Below are 26,673 nucleotides of genomic sequence, written 5' to 3'. Positions count from 1 at the left end.
AAACTAAACTTTAAGAGTAGGGCAGGGCTGAAATTCAATCCCCTCCTCAAAATTGTTCATTTCTGAATAAATTTTTTTAAGTCAGCAAATTACAGGATCAAAATAATCCTATCCAAAATAGGTTTTATTATGGTTTCCTTTTCTAAAAATGCCGTATTTTAGAAACATTACTGTTTCCTATAGTATTTTAAAATGTATTTCTTAGAAGTAAAGGAAATATTATTTTAAACAGAGTTTTTCCTCTTGGAACATATATGATCAACAGGAAGTGGTTCAAAAAAATTGTTCAAGTCTCAATTTTCTTCCTAAAATCTCCTATGTAGCAACTTGCTATAATGTGATCTCAATAACTCAGGATCTAGCCTAAGGCATCCTTTTGGTATCTCTTCACCCTGGACTCGACTTAACACCCCTTTCCACCACCGGCAAATCCTGTCAGCTCTGTCTTCAAAATGTATCCAGAATCTGAACTCACCTTACCACCTCCACAGTTATTACTCTGATTCAAGCAAAGACCAACTCTTACCTAACTTGTAACTACAGTGTTTCAACTGATCTCTCTGCTTCCATCTTTGCTGCCCTGTGGTCTATCCTCAAAACAGCGGCCAGGGTTTTCTTTTTAAAACATAAGTTAGAACATGGCACTCATCTCACTGAGGGAAAAAGCTTAAGCCCATAAAATGACCTCAAGACCCTTCATATCCTCTCACACAATGCCCCCTTAAACTACTCAGTCCCACCCCTCATCTTGATGGATAAAATAAATTAACAGAAGTATGAAAATATCCTACCCTATTAAAGCTTTATTATTTTGGAAAAACTACTGCAGCAAAGATTGGTAAACTTTTTCTTTAAAGGGCCAGACTGTAAATATTTTAGGCTCTGCAGGCCTATGCAGTCTCTGTTACAGCTTTTCAACTTTGTCATTATAGAACAAAAGCAGCCACAGACTGAAATTGGCCATGGCAGGAGGATTTGTACTACAGAAATCAGCAAACACTGCAAATGAGCCTTCTTCCCCCTACCAGAGAGCTGACTGTCAAACATTTACCAGCCCACCACTGGGTAAGGAAAGACAGAAACTAAGGATGAAAAAAAAAGATGTTAAGCTTGAAAAAAATAAAAGAATTTTTAAAAGGTGAGAAGAAACAAGGAAGTTGAGATGGGAAACCAGTTCGAGAAGATGGAAAATTCCATTTTAGATATTAAAGTTGAAAAAATAGTGAAAACTTTATCTTTGTCTTCTAAGTGTTTGACCTACGCTATTTAAATTTCCATTAATTTAAATAAAATATTCTCACAGGTACCTCATATCCCCTTCCCAAGGCCCTGCCTTCACCAAACAAACAGCCTGCTGCTCCTCCTGTAGTACTAAGTAAGACCATCTTCCATGCATGCTCTGAAACCAAACGTGGTCTAAGTTACTCTGAACTGTCTCCTGTCTCCCACCTTCGGAACAAGTGACTGATCCAGGATTCAACAATTATACACTGAGCAACTTCTAAATACCAAGTATTTAGAATCAATTCTAAATCAATCAAATCAATTCTACCTCCTAAGCACTTCTCTTATCCACCCTGTATTCTCTAATCTGCTATGTTTTAAGCATTTACTATGTGCTATACTTTACCCAGGTGTAATCAATATTAATCTTCCCAAAAAAGCCAATGATTTATTTTATTTTGTTTTGTTTTATTTTATTTTTATTGAGACTGGGTCTCACTCTGCTACCCAAGCTAGAGTGCTGTGGTGTGATTTTAGCTCACTGCAGCCTCAACCTCCCAGGTTCAAACGATCCTCCCACTTCAGCCTCCCACGTAGCTGGTACTACAGGCATGTGCCACCATGCCCGGGTAATTTTTTTTTTTTTCGTAAGACAGGAGTCTCACTATATTGCCTAGGCTGGTCTTGAACTCCTGGGCTCAAGCGATCCTCCTGCCTTGGCCTCTCAAAGTGCTGAGATTACAGGGATAAGCCACCAGGTCCGGCCCAGTGAAATAATTTTACCATTCCTATTCTACATTAGAAGACATTACAGACATGTCTTCTTATGGACATAAGACATTCTTATTATGTAGAAGCTATAATAGTCGGTAACAGTATCTAACACTTGTGAGGATTTCAGTAAGATAATCTTATAAAAGTACAGCCAGTTGCTATTACTGCTATCACTATTATTGCTTCTTTTTCCCTGAAATGTTCCCCCAGGCACTTTTCAAACAAGTATGCATCTTTCCATACGCAGCACAAATGTCACTGTATTTCTCAGTAACACTGACTACTTTCTTCCTTTGTTCTGCTGTTTTACACAGCACCAGCATATATTATAGCATCTCTAACCCTTCGATTTGGGGGTCTATCTCCCAGTGAGACTTCGAGCTCTTTATGGGCATGCTGTAAGGCAGGATAATGGGCCCCAAAGATATTCATACCCTAAGAATCCCCAACATTTGTGAACGTGTTATGTTACTGGCAAAAAGGCCTTTGCAGATGTAATTAAGGTACAGACCTTAAAACAGAGAGATTACACTGGATTATCTGGGTGGGTTCCAAAATATCACATGAATCCATTTCAAAAACACAGAACTATCTTCTATGAAAAGAAATGCAAAGCACAGAAATGATAAGGCTGAAAGGGAAATCATATTCAAAGCATGAAAGGGATGCACGGCTGCTGGCTCTCAGGTGCAAAGGCCCACATGCAAGAACTGGAGAGAGGTTTCTAGGATCTCATAGCAAGCCTAAGAAGGAACCTAGGCAACTTCTAGGAGTATAGAGCAGTCCTTGGCTGACAGCCAGCAAAGAAACAGAGTTCAGTCCTACAACTCTATGAAAAGAACAGAATTCAGCCAACAACCTGAATGAGCTTGGAAGCAGATTCCTCTCCTGAGCTTCCAGTAAGGAATATAGTCTTGCCACCATCTTGATTTCAACCCAGTAACTGTATCAGACTTCTGACCTATAGAACTTTAATAATTTAGTTGTTATAGGCTGCCAACTTTGTGGTAATTTGTTATGACAGCAACAGAAAACCAACAGCATAAAAATTATTCTATCACATAACACACTGTTCTCACACAGTAAATGTTTAATAAACATATGGTTAGTGAATTCAACTCTAAAAGTTTATAAGGTAGATGACGACATGGGAATAGAGCTTAGAAAAATAAGTCAGTACTAATGATTTATATTTGAGCATTCTCCATAAAGATAAAAACTAAAGACACAAGAATGAATCCCACTGGGACACCTCCTTTATATCAGGCACTGTGCTGGGCTTTAAGGAATTAAATCATGTAATTCTCTCAACAATCCAAAGAGGTAGGTATCTTTTATTAATCAAGTTTACAGATAAGGAAATAAACATAAAACTGATTGTACTCTCTGAAGTGCACTCTGAAACACTGGAACTTCTTTAACCTCAGGACTTTGTCCATACTCACAAAGATAATAAGTGGTAGAGGGCAGGTTTCTTCCTCTTTAACTGCTAAGGTTAGAAACTCCAGGTTTCTTCCTCTTTAACTGCTAAGCTATACTATTTATTTCTGAATTTTGAAAATATACATAGTTGAAATATTGTGAGTAAATAATAACCAAAAGTATAGTGAGAAAAGTACAAAGAGAAAACATAGTGGTTCAGATGACAGAGAAAGAGAATGCTTAAGATGAGTGTAATCTATGCTAAACAACAGAGAGAAGCCATGAAGAATGAGGACTGAGAAACCATCACTGGTTAGGGCAGTTAGGAAGTCATGTGTACCTTTCAATACAGCATTGTACAGTTCACTGTACAATGAACTGAGGATAAAAGCCAGATTGCACAGAGTTAATAATGAGTGATAAGAAAATAGAGGTGATATATATAAGCCTTTCAATAGTAAAGTATGTCAGAAGAAGGAAAAACACTAAAATGAAATAGTGGGATCATCAGTTGAAACAAAGGGTTTGACTTTTTTTTCAGATAGGATAGACTTATTCTCTCCATAGCTGCCTTTTGAGTTATAATCAACACAAATCTTGAGCCTTCAAAACATGAAAACACATTTGTGAACTTTAAGAGTTAAATCAACATATCAAGAATGTAAAAGGAGGCACCATGGCCCTTCTTCTGCAAAGAAGAGCTCAATAAATATCTGTTGAACATCTGTTGAATCTGTGAAGACATTTAGTGTTCCTTAAGTCTCATTTGTTTTTATATGAGGTGTGACTTTTTTTTTTTTTGAGACGGAGTCTTGCTTTGCTGCCCAGGCTGGAGTGCAGTGGTGCGATCTCGGCTCACTACAAGCTCTGCCTCCTGGGTTCATGCCATTCTCCTGCCTCAGCCTCCCAAGTAGCTGGGACTACAGGTGCCTGCCACCACGCCCGGCTAATTTTTTGTATTTTTAGTAGATACAGGGTTTCACCGTGTTAGCCAGGATGGTCTCGATCTCCTGACCTCATGATCTGCCTGCCTTGGCATCCCAAAGTGCTGGGATTACAGGCATGAGCCACCGCACCTGGCCTATATGAGGTGTGACTTTTAAGTCACTTACCAGAAAGCCAATTCTATTCGAACAAGACATATCTATATGAAGTAGAACACATCTCACTAGGTAAAAGGCATGGAAGCTGTATAACCAAAGGAAAGAACTTGTCCCTATTAAAAGCCCCTTAATTGACTCAACAAAATATACCTGCACAAATCAGGAGTGATACCTCCTTACTGATCTCACTTAGTCATGAAGCATGAAGCAGATCAGATAAAAAGGCCAAACTGGCTGGGCGCAGTGGCTCACACCTGTAATCCCAGCACTTTGGGAGACCAAGGTGGGTGGATCACCTGAGGTCAGGAGTTCAAGACCAGCCTGGCCAACGTGGTGAAACTTCGTCTCTACTAAAAATACAAAAATTAGCCGGGCATGGTGGTGGATGCCTGTAATCCCAGCTACTCGGGAGAGTGAGGCATGAGAATTGCTTGAATCAGGAGGCGGAGGTTGCAGTGAGTTGAGATCGCGCCACCCCACACTCCAGCCTGAGCAACAGAGTGAGACTCTATCTCCAAAAAAAAAAGCAAATTAAGATGGATAAACATGGCTGGGAAATGCTGCTTTGTTTATATTTACTTTCTTCTCCTACGAAGTTTGTGTGCAACTAGACAATGTTCACACTGAGGCAATAAACACAAGAACATATGTGATTTTTTTAAAATGTGCCCTTTGACTGTCAATTTCTCCCAAACAGGTGTTGGCTAAATGATTATAAATTGGCCTCTGGATACACCTCTTCAACTGAGCCGTACAGGGCTGGTGATAATATAATTAGACCCAAAAACATCAGGCTGGTGAATGCTTTCCATCTGTTTGGCAATAATGTTTAGTTAACAATAGTCTTTAAAAGAAGCACCTTCAACTTCAGTTCTTGAAGTTATTTATAGAGCCATTCTTAACACACCAGCACTCCTGCTAACAAGAACTTTAGCCACTTGGAAATTATTAGCCATACAGCTGTACACAAAGAGAAACGACTGCATTTAACATCTGTATCTTTCCAAATTTACGTGCTTAAACCTCATTTAAAGTCATTTCTTAATGAACAGTGCTATGGTGCTGCATTAATATTATAGTTGCATGCACAAAGATCATAAGGAGCCAAACATTTTTTTTAATGCCAACAGTAGGCCAATCTGTAATGAAACTGTCAGCATAAAGGACAAAATAATAGCTTCTTTAACCCTCAAACAGAATTTGTTCATTTGTAGACTAGAACACATCAATTTAAAAACTGCCCATGGGTTTGCTCACCTTTAGGAAGACAAAAATCTAATTTGTACTAGCTTGATACAATTGTCTTTCCAATAAAAGGCTCCTAAAACAATCTTTTATTTCATGATAAAACAAGTACTATAACTAAAACTGCCATGAAATAATTACCTTGGATAGCATACCTTATTCAAAGAATACAATTAATGTATTTCTCCCTTTCATTTTTCACACTTACTTATCAGCCCTATATTAGCATATGGTCTAACAGAAGAGATTACTTCATCTTTGCCCATACTAATACATGAAATGACTGCTCCTAACTGGGGGAAAAAAAAGAAAAAGCAGGCAACTTATCCCTTAAGGATTAGCCTCATCTGTTCTTCAATTCCACAAGTTTCACTTTTTCCACTTTTCTGTCAGAATAGTAGTAGGAAAAGCTCCAACTGACTACAGGTTTGAGTCTATTTGTTAACTAGAATTAAGAAAGGACTAATATTTAAGTAGGCAACCATCTTTGCAAAGAAAAGAGGGAGAAGGGGTACACCAAATGATCAAAAAGTATCAAATGATGATTATTTTTAAGCAAATAAAGAAAAATAATATGGAGAAGAGAAAAGAGATATGCTACTATGAAGACACTATGACTGTGGTGAAGAAGTGCGGAGAGTTCCCTTCAGTGGGGATTCAGTGTCTCCCCATTCATGAATCTTTTTAGATATTTAATTTAAATGTTGACACTGGAAGTCTGGAAGTCCCTGAAAATAACTTCAGCTCCAATACCTTTTAAAAGAAAGACTACTTGGGTAATTTGAGGGACTGTCTGTCTCTACTTTAGTGCCACTTACTTCATGGGACTCCAGAACAATTAATACAAGTTAAAATAATGCTTAAGTCTACAGAAAATTAGTACAACCACTATGGAAAACAGTATGGAGATTCCTTAAAGAACTAAAAGTAGAACTACCATTCGATCCAGCAATCCCACTACTGGGTAGCTACCCAAAGAAAAAGAAGTCATTATATGAAAAAGACACATGCATATACATGTTTATAGCAGCACGATTAGCAACAGCAATGATACCAAACCAACCTAAGTGCCCAGCGACCAATGAGTGGATAAAGAAAATGTGGTGTATATATACTCCATAGAATACTACTCAGCCATAAAAAGAAATGAAATAATGTCTTTTGCAGCAACTTCGATGAAGGTGGAGGCCATTACTCTTAAGTGAAGTAACTCAGGAATGGAAAACCAAATATCATATGTTCTCGTAAGTGGGAGCTAAGCTATGAGGATGCAAAGGCATAAGAGTGATATAATGGACTTTGGGGACTCAGGAGGGAAGGCTGGGAGGTGGGTGAGGGATAAAAGTACACACTGGGTACAGTGTACATTGCTCAAGTAATGGATGCACTTAAATCTCAGAAATCACCACTAAAGAACTTATCTGTGTAACCAAAGCCACCAGTACCCCAAAAACTATTGAAAAAAAGAAAAGAAACAAAAAGACTACAGGACAAACACAGAGCATCCCTTAATGGTGTCGCATATAACCTGATTTGTGTTTGCTGCTTATAATCTGAATGAGATATCAACTGTGTAAGTCATGCTCCTGGTAATTCACATATAAATAACGATAACAGAAAGAATGAGATCAACAAAATAAAGAAACTAGAGAAAATAGTACAAGACCAATTTTGCAAATAAGTTTTTCCCAACATACTTTCATGTGAACATGATTGTAGTTACTATACTCTCTTTCAAAGATAATCCATACTTGACTAGTATTAGATCTAAATTTTTAACCAGATGGGCAAATTTACAAGAGCTGGTAATGTTATCCTTCTATAGAAATGGATTTGAACAACAAACCTAGAGCATTAAAACTTTGCTTTCCTCCCCTAACACCATGCATAATTATCAAATGTTATTCGTATTTTCTGCTAAAATAAATCTCATTTTGTATTCTTAAAACATCCAAAATGTGTTTCTACTCTTAATTCCACACCTTATTCTCATGAGGCATCTTTATAAAAATTCAACTACTAGAAAACAAGGAATAGTACTCAGTGGGCTTTAATATCAACAATTCTCCTAACTGGGGTATAACTTCTCTTTGGCATCAGAAGGCCAGCAACGTTCCCTGTACCATTGCCCAGCAACTCCAAAAGCAAAAGATGTTGCACCTACAGCTTTAGTCCATCAGAAGCTGCACCATCAAGAGCATCAGCATGAATAGACCATGCAGAGACACTTCTCTCATGTTATACCATGAAACCAATCTGTCCTTGGTTTCGTAAGTTTTCCACTGATGAAAATTCAAGCATAAAGAGTAGAATTTGACAGGGATACTTATAACTCTAGTCTACAAGATATTTTCAGCTATTACTCTCAACGATACATTTTCAATTGAGAAAAGTATATAAGGTACTCAAGATTTATGGGTAACAAAGAAAATACTTTGGAGCCTTACCAATGTTTTATTTGTGCTAGAACTTCCCACATAGCAGATTATCATGAAGTGAACAAATAATCCAAAAAGGTTAGCAATGTTCCCTATATCCACTGCTCAGTAACTCCAAAAGCAAAATATGTTGCGCCTACAGTTTTAGCTAATCAGAAGTCGCTGCATCAATTTCTGCAAAGTTAACAAAGTTAAGAACGGCAGAGTCAAGAATCACCAACTAATTTAGAACAAAAGGAAACACCTCTTTGAGGCAGGTTGAGCTCTTCAGGCTCCTATTTGATCCAGAAATACCTTCAAAGGTAGAAGAAAACAGACCATATCTACCAGAATTATATGAAGATTGTACTTAAAACCCACATCTCTTCTTAGTTATTAAAATCCAAAATGCCATAATTCAAAATATACTTTGTTTATGCAAACACCCAGGATTCCTAAAAACATCTTATATTTCAATTTATGTAGCTAATCTTATTTATCTTAACTACCAACAAACTGGGGTAGAAACAGAGGAAAAAGAACCAGGTTAGGAAGTGCAAGTAACATAAGACTAATCTGGTAAATAACTACTTCTGTAAGAACACAACTAATTGTAGATTTCTTTAAGTGCCCAGACATTCATAAAGCAATTTTAGTATGCTAATTTTTAATTAAAAGGTATTTCGGCAGTGAAAGCTCTTTCATATGCACTACTGATTCTTCATCAAACGTTAACTTTCCAACTTAACACCAGTTTAGCCGGTGGCAGCCTGAAGGTTTACCATCTGCTGCTACCCAAAGTCACTGTGGCCACCTTCAGAACATATGCATCAAAGCCCCAAGATAAGAGACTGAAGAAATATTGCCTAAGTCAGCTAAGGGGGATGACGAACCCAGAGGCAGGCAACAGGCAAGCTACCAGAAAATACAGAATATCATGAACCATCAGTTAGCCTACAGAAAAAGTACCCAAGGTCACAGGGGACTCCAATGGCTGAACAAAAAGACAAGAGAAATACTACTACTAATGGAATATACTTAAGTCATTATGTGATCTTTCTGTTAAAAAAAAAAAAGTCTAGTCATATTTAAAATCACCTGTAATTTTATTGAAAATAGGCATTATGGTGAATAAAATGAAACATAAAATGTAACATGTTTTATTCAGTCTATGGATAATAATAAAGATTGTATTTTTTATGGAGTCATAAAGTATTTTGTTTTGAAAGGCTTGTTGTTCTGGGTACTATCATACCCATACTTCAAACATAATATGAGAAAATAGACTTTGAGACAGATTTAACAAAATCCACAAAATACCACTTTAAAAACCTGATGCCATATATTTAAAGTAATGATCACGTTTACCATAATACCTCATATAAAAACAAAATACTGTGGTGTCTTTTAAAAACAGAATCTCAAGAATCTAACTATATTCAATTCTAACACTGAATAACTGGCATATATTCATCGTAAAAGAAATGTATTCCCAGTAAATTTGCTTAGACTTCATTTTTACCTTCTGCTTTATAAAATGTATTTTAAATGTCGTTAGAAGACAATAAGTATAGAAGATATTTTCTAGAAAATTATACAAAAGCATCTTTTAATTCTTAGTTTTAAAATGGCAACAGAAGGCCGGGCACAGTGACATATATCTGCAATCTCAGCACTTTGGGAGACTGAGGCGGGCAGATCGCTGAGGCCAGGAGTTCGAGACCAGCCTGACCAACATGGCGAAACCCTTTCTATAAAAATACAAAAATTAGGTGAGTGAGGTGGCACATGCCTGTAACCCCAGTTACTCGGGAGGCTGAGGCACAAGAATCACTTAAACTTGGGAGGCAGAGGTTGCAGTGAGGTGATATCACACCACTGCACTCCACTCTGGGTGACGGAGCCAGACTCCATTTCAAAAACATAAAACAAAATGGCAACAGATGCATTTTTTTGCGTTAATTCTGATCTTAATTCAGATTTTTAAATATTCTTCAATGCTTCCACAGAGAATTAGTTATAAACTAATTTAAAGATGGGGCATTATTAAACATTCATGTACCATAAAAACTGTTGTAATAAAGCACATTTATCTTACCCTATATTTAAACTTGATTAATACAAACAACCTGTTGAATGTAAACATCAATATTTCTACGATATAATACTGTATTGTGTGTGTATATCCCATCTGAATTCAATTCATACTTATAAATAGTTAGTAATTTGGGTAAGTATGATGGGTTTTTATTATTATACTTTAAGTTTTAGGGTACATGTGCACAATGTGCAGGTCTGTTACATATGTATACATATGCCATGTTGGTGTGCTGAACCCATTAACTCATCATGTAACATTAGGTATATCTCCTAATGCTATACCTCCCCCTCCCCCCACCCTACAACAGTCCCTGGTGTGTGATGTTCCCCTTCCTGTGTCCATGTGTTCTCATTGTTCAATTCCCACCTATGAGCGAGAACATGTGGTGTTTGGTTTTTTGTCCTTGCAATAGTTTGCCGAGAATGATGGTTTCCAGCTTCATCCATGTCCCTACAAAGGACATGAACGCATCCTTTTTTATGGCTGCATAGTATTCCATGGTGTATATGTGCCACATTTTCTTAATCCAGTCTATCATTGTTGGACATTAGGGTTGGTTCCAAGTCTTTGCTATTGTGAATAGTGCTGCAATAAACATACATGTGCATGTGTCTTTATAGCAGCATGTTTTATAATCCTTTGGGTATATACCCAGTAACGGGATGGCTGGGTCAAATGGTATTTCTAGTTCTAGATCCCTGAGGAATCGCCACACTGACTTCCACAATGGTTGAACTAGTTTACAGTCCCACCAACAGTGTAAAAGTGTTCCTATTTCTCCACATCCTCTCTAGCACCTGTTGTTTCCTGACTTTTTAATGATGGCCATTCTAACTGGTGTGAGATGGTATCTCATTGTGGTTTTCATTTGCACTTCTCTGATGGCCACTGATGATGAGCATTTTTTCATGTGTCTTTTGGCTGCATAAATGTCTTCTTTTGAGAAGTGTCTGTTCATGTCCTTCGCCCACTTTTTGATGGGGTTGTTTATTTTTTTCTTGTAAATTTGTTTCAGTTCAATGTGGATTCTGGATATTAGCCCTTTGTCAGATGAGTAGGTTGCAAAAATTTTCTCCCATTCTGTAGGTTGCCTGTTCACTCTGATAGTAGTTTCTTTTGCTGTGCAGAAGCTCTTTAGTTTAATTAGATCCCATTTCTCAATTGTGGCTTTTGTTGCCATTGCTTTTGGTGTTTTAGACATGAAGTCCTTGCCCATGCCTATGTCCTGAATGGTATTGCCTAGGTTTTCTTGTAGGATTTTAATGGTTTTAGGTCTAACATTTAAGTCTTTAATCCATCTTGAATTAATTTTTGTATAAGATGTAAGGAAGGGATCCAGTTTCAGTTTTCTACATATGGCTAGCCAGTTTTCCCAGAACCATTTATTAAATAGGGAATCTTTTCCCCATTTCTTGTTTTTGTCAGGTTTCTCAAATATCAGATAGTTGTAGATATGCAGCATTACTTCTGAGGGCTCTGTTCTGTTCCATTGGTCTATATCTCTGTGTTGGTACCAGTACCATGCTGTTTTGGTTACTGTAGCCTTGTAGTATAGTTTGAAGTCAGGTAGCATGATGCCTCCAGCTTTGTTCTTTTGGCTTAGGATTGACTTGGCAATGTGGGCTCTTTTTTGGTTCCATATGAATTTTAAAGTAGTTTTTTCCAATTCTGTGAAGAAAGTCACTGGTAGCTTGATGGGGATGACACTGAATCTATAAATTACCTTGGGCAGTATGGCCATTTTCACGATATTGATTCTTCACACCCATGAGCATGGAATGTTCTTCCATTTGTTTGTATCCTCTTTTATTTCACTGAGCAGTGGTTTCTAGTTCTACTTGAAGAGGTCCTTCACGTCCCTTGTAAGTTGGATTCCTAGGTATTTTATTCTCTTTGAAGCGATTGTAAATGGGAGTTCACTCATGACTTGGCTCTCTGTTTGTCTGTGATTGGTGTATAAGAATGCTTGTGATTTTTGCACACTGATTTTGTATGCTGAGACTTTGCTGAAGTTGCCTATCAGCTTAAGGAGATTTTGGGCTGAGACAATGGGGTTTTCTAGGTATACAATCATGTCATCTGCAAACAGGGACAATTTGACTTCCTCTTTTCCTAATTGAATACCCTTTATTTCCTTCTCCTGCCTGATTGCTCTGGCCAGAACTTCCAGCACTGTGTTGAATAGGAGTGGTGAGTGAGGGCATCCCTGTCTTGTGCCAGTTTTCAAAGGGAATGCTTCCAGTTTTTGCCCATTCAGTATGATATTGGCTGTGGGTTTGTCATAGATAGCTCTTATTATTTTGAGATATGTCCCATCAATACCTAATTTATTGAGAGTTTTTAGCATGAAGGGTTGCTGAATTTTGTTGAAGGCCTTTTCTGCATCTATTGAGGTAATCATGTGGTTTTTGTCATTGGTTCTGTTTATATGCTGGATTACGTTTATTGATTTGCCTATGTTGAACCAGCCTTGCATCCCAGGGATGAAGCCCACTTGATCATGGTGGATAAGGTTTTTGATGTGCAGCTAGATTCAGTTTGCTAGAGGATTTTATAGAGGATTTTTTCTTTGATGTTCATTAGGGATATTGGTCTAAAATTCTCTTTTTTTGTTGTGTCTCTGCCAGGCTTTGGTATCAGGATGATGCTGGCCTCATAAAATGAGTTAGGGAGGATTCCCTCTTTTTCTATTGATTGGAATAATTTCAGAAGGAATGGTACCAGCTCCTCTTTGTACCTCTGGTAGAATTCAGCTGTGAACCCATCTGGTCCTGGACTTTTTTTGGTTGGTAAGCTATTAATTATTGCCTCAATTTCAGAGCCTCTTATTGGTCTATTCAGGGATTCAACTTCTTCCTGGTTTAGTCTTGGGAGGGTGTATGTGTCGAGGAATTTATCCATTTCTTCTAGATTTTCTAGTTTATTTGTGTAGGAGTGTTTATAGTATTCTGTGATGGTAGTTTGTATTTCTGTGGGATTGGAGGTAATATCCCCTTTATCATTTTTTTATTGTGTCCATTTCATTCTTCTCTCTTTTCTTCTTTATTAGTCTTGCTAGCGGTCTATCAATTTTGTTGATCATTTCAAAAAACCAGCTCCTGGATTCACTGATGTTTTGAAAGGTTTTTTGTGTCTCTGTCTCCTTCATTTCTGCTCTGATCCTAGTTATTTTTGCCTTCTGCTAGCTTTTGAATGTGTTTGCTCTTGCTTCTCTAGTTCTTTTAATTGTGATGTTAGGGTGTCAATTTTAGATCTTTCCTGCTTTCTCTCGTGGGCATTTCGTGCTATAAATTTCCCTCTACACACTGCTTTAAATGTGTCCCAGAGATTCTGGTGTGTTGTGTCTTTGTTCTCGTTGGTTTCAAAGAACATCTTTACTTCTGCCTTCATTTCGTTATGTACCCAGTAGTCATTCAGGAGCAGGTTGTTCAGTTTCCATGTAGTTGAGTGGTTTTGAGCACGTTTCTTAATCCTGAGTTCTAGTTTGATTGCACTGTGGTCTGAGAGACAGTTTGTTATAATTTCTGTTCTTTTACATTTGCTGAGGAGAGCTTTACTTCCAACTATGTGGTCAATTTTGGAATAAGTCCAGGTGGTGCTGAGAAGAATTGTATATTCTGTTGATTTGGGGTGGAGAGTTCTGTAGATGTCTATTAGGTCCGCTTGGTGCAGAGCGGAGTTCAATTCCTAGATATCCTTGTTAACTTTCTGTCTTGTTGATCTGTCTAATGTTGACAATGGGGTGTTAAAGTCTCCCATTATTATTGTGTGGGAGTCTAAGTCTCTTTGTAGGTCTCTTAAGGACTTGCTTTATGAATCTGGGTGCTCCTGTATTGGGTGCATATATATATCTAAGATAGTTAGCTCTTGTTGAATTGATCCCTTTACCATTATGTAATGACCTTTTTTGTCTCTTTTGATCTTTGTTGGTTTAAAGTCTGTTTTATCAGAGACTAGGATTGCAACCCTTGCCTTTTTTTGTTTTCCATTTGCTTGGTAGATCTTCCTCCATCCCTTTATTTTGAGCCTATGTGTGTCTCTGCATGTGAGATGGGTTTCCTGAATACAGCACACTGATGGGTCTTGACTCTTTATCCAATTTGCCAGTCTGTGTCTTTTAATTGGCACATTTAGTCCATTTACATTTAAGGTTAATATTGTTATGTGTGAATTTGATCCTGTCATTATGATGTTAGCTGGTTATTTTGCTCGTTGGTTGATACAGTTTCTTCCTAGCCTCATTGGTCTTTACAATTTGGCATGTTTTTGCAGTGGCTGGTACCAGTTGTTCCTTTCCATGTTTAGTGCTTCCTTCAGGAGCTCTTGTAGGGCAGGTCTGGTGGTGACAAAATCTCTCAGCATTTGCTTGTCTGTAAAGGATTTTATTTCTCCTTCACTTATGAAGCTTAGTTTGGCTGGATATTAAACTCTGGGGTGAAAATTCTTTTCTTTAAGAATGTTGAATATTGGCCCCCACTCTCTTCTGGCTTGTAGAGTTTCTGCCGAGAGATCCGCTGTTAGTCTGGTGGGCTTCCCTTTATGGGTAACCCGACCTTTCACTCTGGCTGCCCTTAACATTTTTTCCTTTATTTCAACTTTGGTGAATCTGACAATTATGTGTCTTGGAGTTGCTCTTCTCGAGGAGTATCTTTGTGGCATTCTCTGTATTTTGTGAATTTGAATGTTGGCCTGCCTTGCTAGATTGGGGAAGTTCTCCTGGATAATATCCTGCAGTGTTTTCCAACTTGGTTCCATTCTCCCCGTCACTTTCAGGTACACCAATCAGATATAGATTTGGTCTTTTCACATAGTCCCACATTTCTTGGAGGCTTTATTTCTTTTTATTCTTTTTTCTCTAAACTTCTCTTCTTGCTTCATTTCATTCATTTGATCTTCCATCACTGATACCCTTTCTTCCAGTTGATTGCATCAGCTACTGAAGCTTGTGCATTCATCACGTAGTTCTTGTGCCGTGGTTTTCAGCTCCATCAGGTCCTTAAAGGACTTCTCTGCATTGGTTATTCTAGTTAGCCATTCGTCTAATCCTTTTTCAAGGTTTTTAACTTCTTTGCCATGGGTTCGAACTTCCTCCTTTAGCTCCGAGTAGTTTGATCATCTGAAGCCTTCTTCTCTCAACTCGTCAAAGTCATTCTCTGTCCAGCTTTGTTCCATTGCTGGTGAGAAGCTGTGTTCCTTTGGAGGAGGACAGGCGCTCCGATTTTTAGAATTTTCAGTTTTTCTGCTCTGTTTTTTCCCCATCTTTGTGGTTTTATCTACCTTTGGTCTTTGATGATGGTGATGTACAGATGGGGTTTTGGTGTGGATGTCCTTTCTGTTTGTTAGTTTTCCTTCTAACAGTCAGGACCCTCAGCTGCAGGTCTGTTGGAGTTTGCCGGAGGTCCACTCCAGACCCTGTTTGCCTGGGTATCAGCAGTGGAGGCTGCAGAACAGCGAATACTGCTGAACAGCAAATGTTGCTGCCTGATCGTTCCTCTGGAAGTTTTGTCTCAGAGGAGTACCCGGCCATGTGAGTTGTCAGTCTGCCCCTACTGGGGGTTGCCTCCCAGTTAGGCTACTCGGGGGTCAGGGACCCACTTGAGGAGGCAGTCTCTCCATTCTCAGATCTCAAGCTGCATGCTGGGAGAACCACTACTGTCTTCCAAGCTGTCAGACAGGGACATTTAAGTCTGCAGAGGTTCCTGCTGCCTTTTGTTTGGCTATGCCCTGCCCCCAGAGGTGGAGTCTACAGAGGCAGGCAGGCTTCCTTGAGCTGCGGTGGGCTCCACCCAGTTCAAGCTTCCCAGCTGCTTTGTTTACCTACTCAAGCCTCAGCAATGGCAGGCACCCCTCCCCCAGCCTCACTGCTGCCTTGCAGTTTGATCTCAGACTGCTGTGCTAGCAATGAGCGAGGCTCCGTGGGCGTACGACCCTCCGAGCCAGGCACGGGATATAATCTCCTGGTGTGCCGTTTGCTAAGACCATTGGAAAAGCGCAGTATTAGGGTGGGAATGACCCGATTTTCCAGGTGCCATCTGTCATCCCTTTCCTTGACTATGAAAGGGAATTCCCTGACCCCTTGCGCTTCCCGGGTGAGACGATGCCTTGCCCTGCTTCGGCTCACGTTCGGTGCGCTGCACCCACTGTCCTGCACCCACTGTCTGACAATCCCTAGTGAGATGAACCGAGTACCTCAGCTGGAAATGCAGAAATCATTCGTCTTCTGCGTCACTCACGCTGGGAGCTGTAGACTGGAGCTGTTCCTCTTCGGCCATCTTGGAACTGCCCCAGTATGATGGTTTTTTAAAAATCATAGTTTGTCATTGTGATAATAGCTGAAAACAGAGCAAATGCTACTAGAGTTAAGTTTACCTTCCAAGATATGAGTAGATTATGAATAATATTAGAAAAATAAGCATATTTTGATAGTACTAAAACAGATTTACAAATAAAATTTACTCAAAATTTAAAAGCTATTCATTCCTACATTGTTTCATTGCTCCAAGGGCCAGTGAAATACGATTGGCAAAGTTTTTCTTTGACAGACTAATATCAGGATCATTAAAGATAAAGAAAAATTTTAAATGATTTTCTAGTGATTATCAACGAACTGATTCTAAACTTTATGTAGAAATGCAAAAGACCCAGAATAGCTAACACAATACTGAAGAACAAAGCTGGAAGACTGATACTACCTGACTCCAAGGCTTCCTATAAAGCCACAGTAATCAAGACAGTGTGGTATTGGCTAAAGAATAGACAAATCAATCAATGCAACAGAACAGAGAGCCCAGAAGGAGACCCACATAAATATACTCAACTCACTTTTGACAAAAGAGCAAAGGGAATACAACGGAGCAAAGAGCCCTTTCAAACATGGTGCTAGACAGCCACATGCAAAAATGTGGATCTAGAACAGACCTTACACTCTTAACAAAAATTAACAAAATGGATTATAGACCTAAATGTAAAACATAAAATTATTAAAATCCTAGAAGATAACACAGGAGAAAACCTAGATAACTCTGAATATGGTGATGACTTTTTAGATATACTATCAAAGGCAGAACCCACTTGTATGAAAGAAACAATTGATAAGATACACTTCATTAAAATTAAAAACTTATGCTCCATGAAAAACAATGTCAAGACAATGAGAAAACAAGCCACTACCAGAGAGAAAATATTTATAAATGATACATGTGATAATGGACCATAAGCCAAAATATACAAAGAACTCTTAATAATTTTAAAAACCTGATTAAAAAATGGGGCAAAGACTAACAGACACCTTACCAAACAAGATATACAGATGGCAAGTAAGCATATAAAAAGATACTCAACATTGTATGTCATCAGGAAAGTGCAAATTGAAACAAGATATCACTACATATCTATTAGAATTGCCAAAATCCAGAACACTGATACCTCCAAATGCTGGCAAAGATACAAAGCAACAGAAACTTTCATTCATTACTGGTGGAAATGCAAAATAACACATCCACTTTGGAAGACAGTTTGGCAGTTTCTTACAAAACTAAACATACTCTCACCGTAAATGAACCAGCAATTAACACTCCTTGGCGTCTACTCAAAGGAGCTGAAAATGCATGTCCACAAAAACCCCTGCGCATGGATGTTTATAGAAGCTTCATTCATAATTGCCAAAACTTGGAAGAACCAAAACATCCTTCAATAGGTGAATGGATAAACTGGGGTCATCCAGATAACAGAATACCATTGAGCATTAAAAATAAATGAGCTGTCAAGCCATGAAAAGCATGAAGAAACCTTAAAAGCATATTACTAAGTGAAGAAAGCCAATCTGAAAAGGCTACATACTGATTCCATACTGATTCCAACTATATGACATTCTGGAAAAGGCAAAACTGTGGAGATAGAAAAAAAAAAGATCAGTGGTTACCACATGTTGGCAGGGAATGAATAGGCAGAGCACAGAGATTTTTAGGGTAGTGAAAATACTCTGTATGATATTATAATGCTGGATACATGTCATTATACATTTGTTCAAACCCACAGAATGTACAACACCAAGAATGATCTTAATATAAACAATGAGCTGTAAGTCATTATGATGTGTCAATGAAAGGTCATCAATTGTAATAAATGTACCACTCTGGTGGGGGTTGTTGACAATAGGGGAGGCTATGCATGGGTGGGGTCAAGGGGGCACATGGAAAAACTCTGTCTCTCTCTCTCAATTTTGCTGTCACCCTAAAACTGCCCTCAAAAAATAGTCTTAAAAAACAAAATGCTTCTCTACTTCCCATCTAAAAATCACTTGGCCAGATCCTTGGATTACACATCTTTACACAAATAACTAAAACGAGTCCTGCACTAAAGTGATGCAAAATCCAGGTCATTCTCCAATAAATAAACTACAAACACAAATTTAAAATCTCTCATATTCATATGAGCCAAATGTCAATGAATATGAGCCATTCCTCAATGATGTCTCATACTAAAGTGTGAAGTTAACGATTTAGTGAACAATAAACCTATCAAAGAAATATCTTTTATATGTATGTAAAAAGAATTTTACTTTGTATAATTTTTCAAATTCTAGGCCTATACATCTATTACTTCATAAAACCTGCTTCCAAAGGACATGGTGTGTCTTTGTAAGGAAAATGGATATAAATATAGCAGAAGGCAGAATATAAAAGACAGAGAAATTGGGTTTAAAACAGAATTGCTAAAGAGCTAGGAAAAACAACCACTTAGGAGGCTCTTCTCAGATCCAAATGCTTTAAAAGCTAGATCTCTCTATACCTTTGTCATTCTCATTGTGATTGTCTGTTTTCTGTTTTTGTGAAGAATCTGCCCAAGGCCATAAAGGGATTATGCTAAAGAGAGGTTAAAACTCTAAAGTTCTGGGTTTACAGGCCCAAGTTCAGCTCATGCCATTCAATCCCATAATGAATCCATTTATTCTATTTTTCTAGTTTGAATTCTGAAGTTCACCTGGGATGATAACTTGACACTGTTAAATTTAGATGAAAATTAATTCAATTAAAAGTACAGTCTATTGTATTTAGCTTTAGTTCCTTATTTGCATTTGCTAGAAAAACCAAATACTCTGATGCTGATGTAAACTATTTCACTGTCCATTCATACCCTAGTTTAATATTTTCTGTCTGCTGCTAGATATGCTCTATAAATACGCTTAAAATAAGTCCCTAAAAAGCACCAAATACATCCACATAGTTCTCGTTTATAGAATCAGGGCAGTATGTAGTCAGACAGTTAATAAATGTTCTCTCACGATGATAATAGACACAGAAGCAACATTCTCAAGTCAATCAATACATACCCAACTAAGCTGCCAATGTCAAAGGTAGCCTGATTCCAATTCAGAAGAAAATGCCTCAAGGACAAGGAAGCTTTAAATGCTATTATTTTAAAATGTGTTTAGTGAGTTTGTACTTTTGTAGCAGATGGAGTCAAACTTCTGGTATTGATTAAAATTTAACAGTATTTTTAAATGACCTAGAAAATTTATTGAGTATAAGAACACAATGTGTTCATGTTCTGAAAAATTCCAAAATGTTTTAAAGCCCATATGAAACACAAAGGCACAATACTCATTCTCAAATTGACAAGTTCATCGACTGCAACAAAGTACTCTGTCAACAATCTACAGGTATACTCTGTGAGAAAAGGTGGACACGGGAGAAGTAGGAATGTTTGGACGGTTTTCAGTTTGTAATATCCTCTTGCTCTGATGCTTCAAGTGTAATATATTTTGAGGCACAGATTTACAGATTATTTGAAATGTTAAGACACAATTTTGTCTCTTTTCGTTACCTTCAAACTTACTCAACAAGTATACTTGGTCAAGTACACTTCAGAAATCTGAAGGCTTATTGGAAAAGAAATAACATCAAAAGCTACTGTATAATATAGATAAATACTATTGTCAGAGTTGTTCAAACCAGAGCAACTCCACCTTGAACAGGGGTTGGGTAAAATGAGGCTGACTCCTGCTGGGCTGCATTCTCAGGAGGTCAGGCATTCTTAGTCACAGATGAGATAGGAGGTTGGTACAACATACAGGTAACAGAGCCCCCACTAATAAAACATGATGCAGGAAAGAGGCCAACCAAAACCCACCAAAACCAATATAACGACAAAAGTCACCTCTGGTTGTCCTCACTGCTCATTACACACTAATTATAATGCATTAGCATGCTAAAAGACACTCCCACCAGCACCACGACAGTTTACAAATGCCATGGCAATGCCTGCAGGTTGTCCTATATAGTCTAAAAAGGGTAGGAACATTCAGTTCTGGGAAATTCACACCCCTTTCCCAAAAAACTCACGAATAGCCCACCCCTTGTTCAGTTTCTATAATCAAGAAATAACCGTAAGTATCCTCAGTCAAGCAGCCCATGATCCCACTGTGCCTACAGAGTGGCATTCTTCTATTCCTTTTTTTTTTTTTTTTTTTGAGACGGAGTTTCGCTCTTGTTGCCCAGACAGGAGTGCAGTGGCATGATCTCGGCTCACTGCAACCTCCACCTCCCAGGTTCAAGCCATTCTCCTGCCTCAGCCTGCCAAGTAGCTGGGATTATAGGCATGCGCCACCACACCAAGCTAATTTTGTATTTTTAGTAGAAATGGGGCTTCACCATGTTGGCCAGGCTGGTCTTGAACTCCTGACCTCAGGCAATCCACCCACCTCAGACTACCAAAGAGCTGGGATTACAGGTGTGAGCCACCACACCCGGCCTCCTTTACGTTCTTAATAAACTTGCTTTCACTTTAATCTGTGGACTCACCAGGAATTCTTTCTTGCATGAAATCCAAGAATCCTCTCTTGGGGTTTGGATCAATATCCTTTCTGGTAACACTATCAAAGATAAGTTTGAGGTGGTAAAAGAATACAGGTAAAAGATATTTAAATCAGACAGTAGATGAAAGTGAGGGGGGCTACCGAGAGAAAACAACAATTAAGAAAAAGAAATTGAGGAAGAAAAGGAAAAGAAGGCACTCCAGGTAGAGGGGTACATCACGTGTGAAATGTGATGCATTTGTATCCCTCCAAGTTCAACGGGCTGTAGCCAACATAGTATGCTGTGGTGTGGTCTTAGTTCCTCCAGAAGGGGAAGAACCAAGTTAAGAACCAATAGAGAAAAGAAGGACTAGATCACAAAGAACTTTATAGGCTTAGCTTGAAGTTTAAACTTTACCTTTAAAACTGTGAAAAGGTTTTAGATTTTAAGTATATCCTGAAATTATCTCCTAAAAACAGGAGGACATGAAAAAAGTATATATACTCTATGCACAGCCAGCGAGATAGCCACCCTTTTCCACACAAGCAGAAGACTAAAGGTTCAACCTCTGAAGATGTAGAATGAGACAGATAATACAAACAGCTAAAGATGGGACTGAAGAGTGGAACTGAAAACAGAGGCATTATGTGAAAACCTGTACACCAAATAGTGAGGACAACATTCCTGCTTCCACCACCGAGCTCCCACAATGATGCTGGTCTAAACTAACTCCCTGGGCAGATTATGAGGTTCTTCTCTAAGAAAACCAATTGGCCCAAGAGATAAAACATACAGATACTGACATTTGTTTGATCTCCCAACAAAACATCTAGATTGTTACCCAAATGGAAAAAAGATGAGCAAAGGCACAGCTCAAAAAATGAAAAAGATTTCTACACCGCAACATCACTGTGAAATTATAGAACACCAAGGACAAAAAGAAAATCCTACAGGCCTCCAAAGAGAAAGGCAGAGGAGGAGAAAAACAAGTCACATACAAAGAATCAGGAATTGAAAAGTAATACAGAAGACTGGTGAAGAGATTCCCAGAATAACAAAAAGTGGAAGTATAAAGAGGAGAGCTAGGTAGTATGCCAAGAGAGGAAACCAATGCAGACTTGAGCAGAATAATCAGAAGAGGAGGCTCTGAGGAAACCACATATCTGATGGATTATTTTAGGTGTTTGTACTTGAGAGATATTTTAAAATTCTATCAGAGGGTTGGGAGATGGAGATAGATACATATAAAAATACGCAAATGGGGGAAAACGTAACGTATAAGAGCAAAGGAAATTTTAATTCCTCCCCCTTCTGAAAGTTTAATAATTTGAGTCTATAAAACAAACTGACAATAGACAGATTAGCAGAAGAAAAGGTATTCAAGGCCGGGTACGGTGGCTCACACCTGTAATCCCAGCACTTTGGGAGGCTAAGACAGGCAGACAACTTGAGGTATGGAGTTCAAGACCAGCCTGGCCAACATGGTGAAACCCTGTCTCTACTAAAAATACAAAAATTAGCCAGCATGGAGGTGGGCACCTGTAATCCCAGCTACTTGGGAAGCTGAGGCAGGAGAATCACTTGAACTCAGGAGGCGAAGGTTGCAGTGAGCTGAGATCGCACCACTGCACTCCAGCCTGGGCAACAGAGTGAGACAGTGTCTCAAAACAAACAAACAAAAAAAAAGGTATACAAATTTATAAACATGCACATGTGCAGGGGAGCCACACAAAATATGAGACTCTAAGAAGGGACAAATGACTGAAGTTTTACACCACACAGAAAATACAGAAAAGAGTCAGGGGCTTGGAGCTCCAGGGTGGGGGAAGATAGCTTACAGGTTGTGGAAGGGTGAGAGGAGGAAATGCAAGCTGAACAAAAGCTATTTTGTATTGCAAATGAAATCTCTCAGGTAGCAGCCCTCAGAAAGAATAGATGGTAGCTTGTTGAAAAAGTTTCTCTGTCACACCTTTAACAGTGTCAGACCTTCAGTTTCTTTTTTCCTGAGAGTTAGTTTTTTCCTAAATCTAAATAAGGCAGATAAGGGATTCTCAAAGAAAGTCCATTTCTGTCTGCTGTTTACTTTCCTAGTGTGGATTTCTACCAGAGATGCAAATCTCCCCCACAAATGGACAGCTTTTCAGAGCTATTCCTCTTTCTGTAGCTTTTCTGAATAGCCATCTCAAAATATGCCAAAGCAGTATATTTTGGGGTGGCATATTTATTCCACAGAAGCTATATATATATATATAGTGAGTCTCACTCTGATGCCCAGGCTGGATTGCAGTTTTGTGATCTCAGCTCACTGCAACCTCCACCTCCCAGAGCTGTGATTCTCCTACCTCAGCCTGCCGAGTAGCTGGGATTACAGGCACACAGCACCATGCCCAGCTAATTTTTGCATTTTCGGTAGAGACAGGGTTTCATCATGCTGGCCAGGCTGGTCTCAAACTCTTGACCTCGTGATCCACCCACCTTGGCCTCCCAAAGTGCTGGGGTTACAGGTGTGAGCCACCACACCTGACCCTAGAAGCACTATATGAACCCCAAGAGAAAAAATTTTGTACAAGGAAGATCCAAAAATATTTAACAAATTGTAATTTAGGCCAATTTTAAGCAAGATAAAATTTTAAAGAAATTAACATACAAACAATATCAATCAGAAATATAACTTAACTATCTTGAAAAAACTGAAAGATGATCACTGGAGAAGGGCGGTATTTAGACCTAAAGAAGCAGTATTTGGCTCAAGAGAAAAAAGGACTTTCTAAGACTTTGAACTGTGTAAAATGAAATGACTTTGTGACGTTAAGTGGCTCTGTCTTTTTTCATGCTTTTTTATGGCCTCTTCTGTGCTGCTTTACAATTTATGTATTTACTTATATCTTTCCAACTAGACTAAAAAGAAGAACCATGTCTGATATACTGTAATATGTCCAGCACCTAACACAGTGCCTGCCCCAGGGCAGCATTCAAAAGGTGTTTGTTAAATTGATAAATAAAAGGCCCTGAAGCTGAAGAGCCATTTAATGGGGCACTGTAGATAGACCACAAGATCTGTAATGCACTGGGTCACATAACCTTAAAGCCCTTTCTAAATCCTAAGATTATAAAACCCAAGCCCTAGGAGGTAAAAGGAAACTAGTCCTTTTATGTCAAAATTACTTAAAGGTTATCCTATTATAAAAGCGTCCATACAATGCTATCTCTAAAAATGTTAGGAAACTATGCTTTAAATACTAAGGGAATTTGAGCTCTTTGGAATAAAAACACCCACAAATCCAAATATAGTATCCAAATGCAAGTATAGAATGTACTGTATATACAAGTTGAGCATCCCAAATCTAAAAATCCAAAATCCAAAATGTTCTAAAATCTAAAACTTTTTGAGCACCAACATGATGTTCAAAGGAAATGCTCATCAGAGCATTTCAGATGTGGGATTTTTGGATTTGGGATGCTCAACTGGTAAATATAATGCAAATATTCCAAAATGAAGAAAAAACACACCAAAATCTGAAACACTTCTGGTCCCAAACATTTCGAATAAGAGATATTTAAATTGCATACTCTTAATTTTAAATAATATATACATTTAACTGATAGGAATACAGAATAAAATATCAAAACACTGAATTGAAGAAAAATAACTATAATTTATGTCAAAAATATACGGTTGCATCTTATTTTCAAAATAAGTATATTAGATGAAGTCCTTAAGATGATATCATTAATTATAATCAAATACTATGCTGATTCTATATATAAAACCTATGGGACTACTACACTCTTTTGAAATATATATATATATAAAAATTAGTTTGTTGTTATTAACATTATCTGCATAATCTGGTGGTATAAGTAACTATTCCTTAGGTTCTTGGTCGTTCTTAAAGCTTTGATTAACAGGGTTACCTCCCACCATCCACATCACAGCGGCTCAAACTGCTTCATGCATTACCTTATCACTTTCTTCACATCACAATGACTGATGTTCCATGGGACTCTTAAAAGCATGACTTATCTTTAACTTGCTGTCCTTCCAGAATCTCAATATGTAACAATTGTCTTCAGCAGAACATCTCAAGTGTCTAACCATGGCTGTGTACTAATGAATCAGTAGAGTAGATTAAAAAGTAGAACGTACATTCTGATAGCAACTTTCTTTTGGTGATCCTCAAAAAAACAGGTAAAAATTTAACGGATTAAGCAAGGTATACAACACAATTCTACTTAGAGCATGGATCGAAACAGAGGTATCTGATACTATAACATACCATAAGCAGCCTGGGAGTGGTAAAATGCTCACAATGCCCAAAAATACTTTGGCCACTAATCAAAATAAGATGTATTCATGTGCTAAATGCTAGGGTACTTTTAAAATAACCAAACTCATTTAAGTCTATTATAAAAAGTGAGGCCAGGCATCGTGGTTCATGCCTGTAATCCCAGCACTTTGGGAAGCCAAGTGGAAGAACCTCCTTGAGCCCAGGAGACTGAGACTACCCTGGACAACAAAGCAAGATGCCATCTCTACAAAAAATAAAATAAAAAAATTAGCCAGGCATGGTGGCATACACCTGTGGTCCTAGCTACACAGGAGGCCGAGGTAGGAAGATTCCTTGAGCCCAAGAGGTCGGGGCTGCAGTAAGCCGTAATCAAGCCACTGCACTCCAGCCTGGGTGACAGAGTGATACCCTGCCTCAAAAAAAAAAAAGTGATAATTAAATTAGAAATTGTTTAATGGCAAATTATTTAAAAATGTTTTCTTTACAGCATGTGCAGATTTAGGCTGCTATAAGTGAGAGTTTAGAGGTATATATATCATCTATTCCAGTATACTCTAACAATACTAAAATGAGATTTTTTCAGGAAATACCAACATGGAAAACAAACTTTATTGTACTACAAATAAAGACAGAATATAAAAAGTTATCTTTCTGGTTATTAAAAAGAAACTAATTAATAGTACCAAAGGCAAACCATAAAGGAAAAGCATAAAAAGATAAAAGAAAAAAAAATGACATCATATATATACTTGGATCTATGATGGGGAAGTGTGCAAATTCAACAAAAGTCAATTCAACACATATTTACTGAATGCCTGCTATGTACACACAGATATCGAACATAAAAACCATGAACACAGCAGATAGAGTCTGTGCTCTACAAGAGCTGAAAGTTTAGCATGGAGGAGAGGCAATTAAAAACAGTTTAAGAAGTGCTATGCTGAAGAATTACAGGTGCAACTGGAAAAAAGAAGAGGGGTGTCTAATTCAGACACGGACCATCAGGAAACTTCTGGAGGATTGGAAAATGGCAGAAGAATAGGAGCTTCCAGGAGACACACATTCATTCTCAAACTTATTTGAGACCATACTCTCAGAAATACTTCCGGGATGGGAAAGGTAGAAAAGGATATCCCACTAATGAACAGGTAAAAGCTACCAAGTCTTTATAATTTATATGTTAATGTCATTATGACCTTACGTGAAAACACAGGCTAATGGGGCCTTAACAGTGTATATATGCACAGAAACAAGACAGCAGGAGTATAAATCAAAATGTAAAAATAATTATCAGTGGGTAGC

The 26,673-nt window shown here is 38.1% G+C and overlaps 1 protein-coding gene across 16 annotated transcripts in view; it reads right to left on the bottom strand.

Moving 5' to 3' along the window:
• The window catches only part of RPS6KC1 (ribosomal protein S6 kinase C1), a 250,262-nt gene that overhangs the window by 81,521 nt on the left and 142,068 nt on the right, over positions 1–26,673 (bottom strand). The gene's annotated exons all lie outside the window — the stretch shown is intronic.

This window comes from Symphalangus syndactylus, chromosome 19, assembly GCF_028878055.3.
Source record: "Symphalangus syndactylus isolate Jambi chromosome 19, NHGRI_mSymSyn1-v2.1_pri, whole genome shotgun sequence".
NCBI lineage: Eukaryota > Metazoa > Chordata > Mammalia > Primates > Hylobatidae > Symphalangus > Symphalangus syndactylus.
Note: the sequence above shows the minus strand (reverse complement) of the source record. Positions and strands in the feature narration are given on the sequence as shown.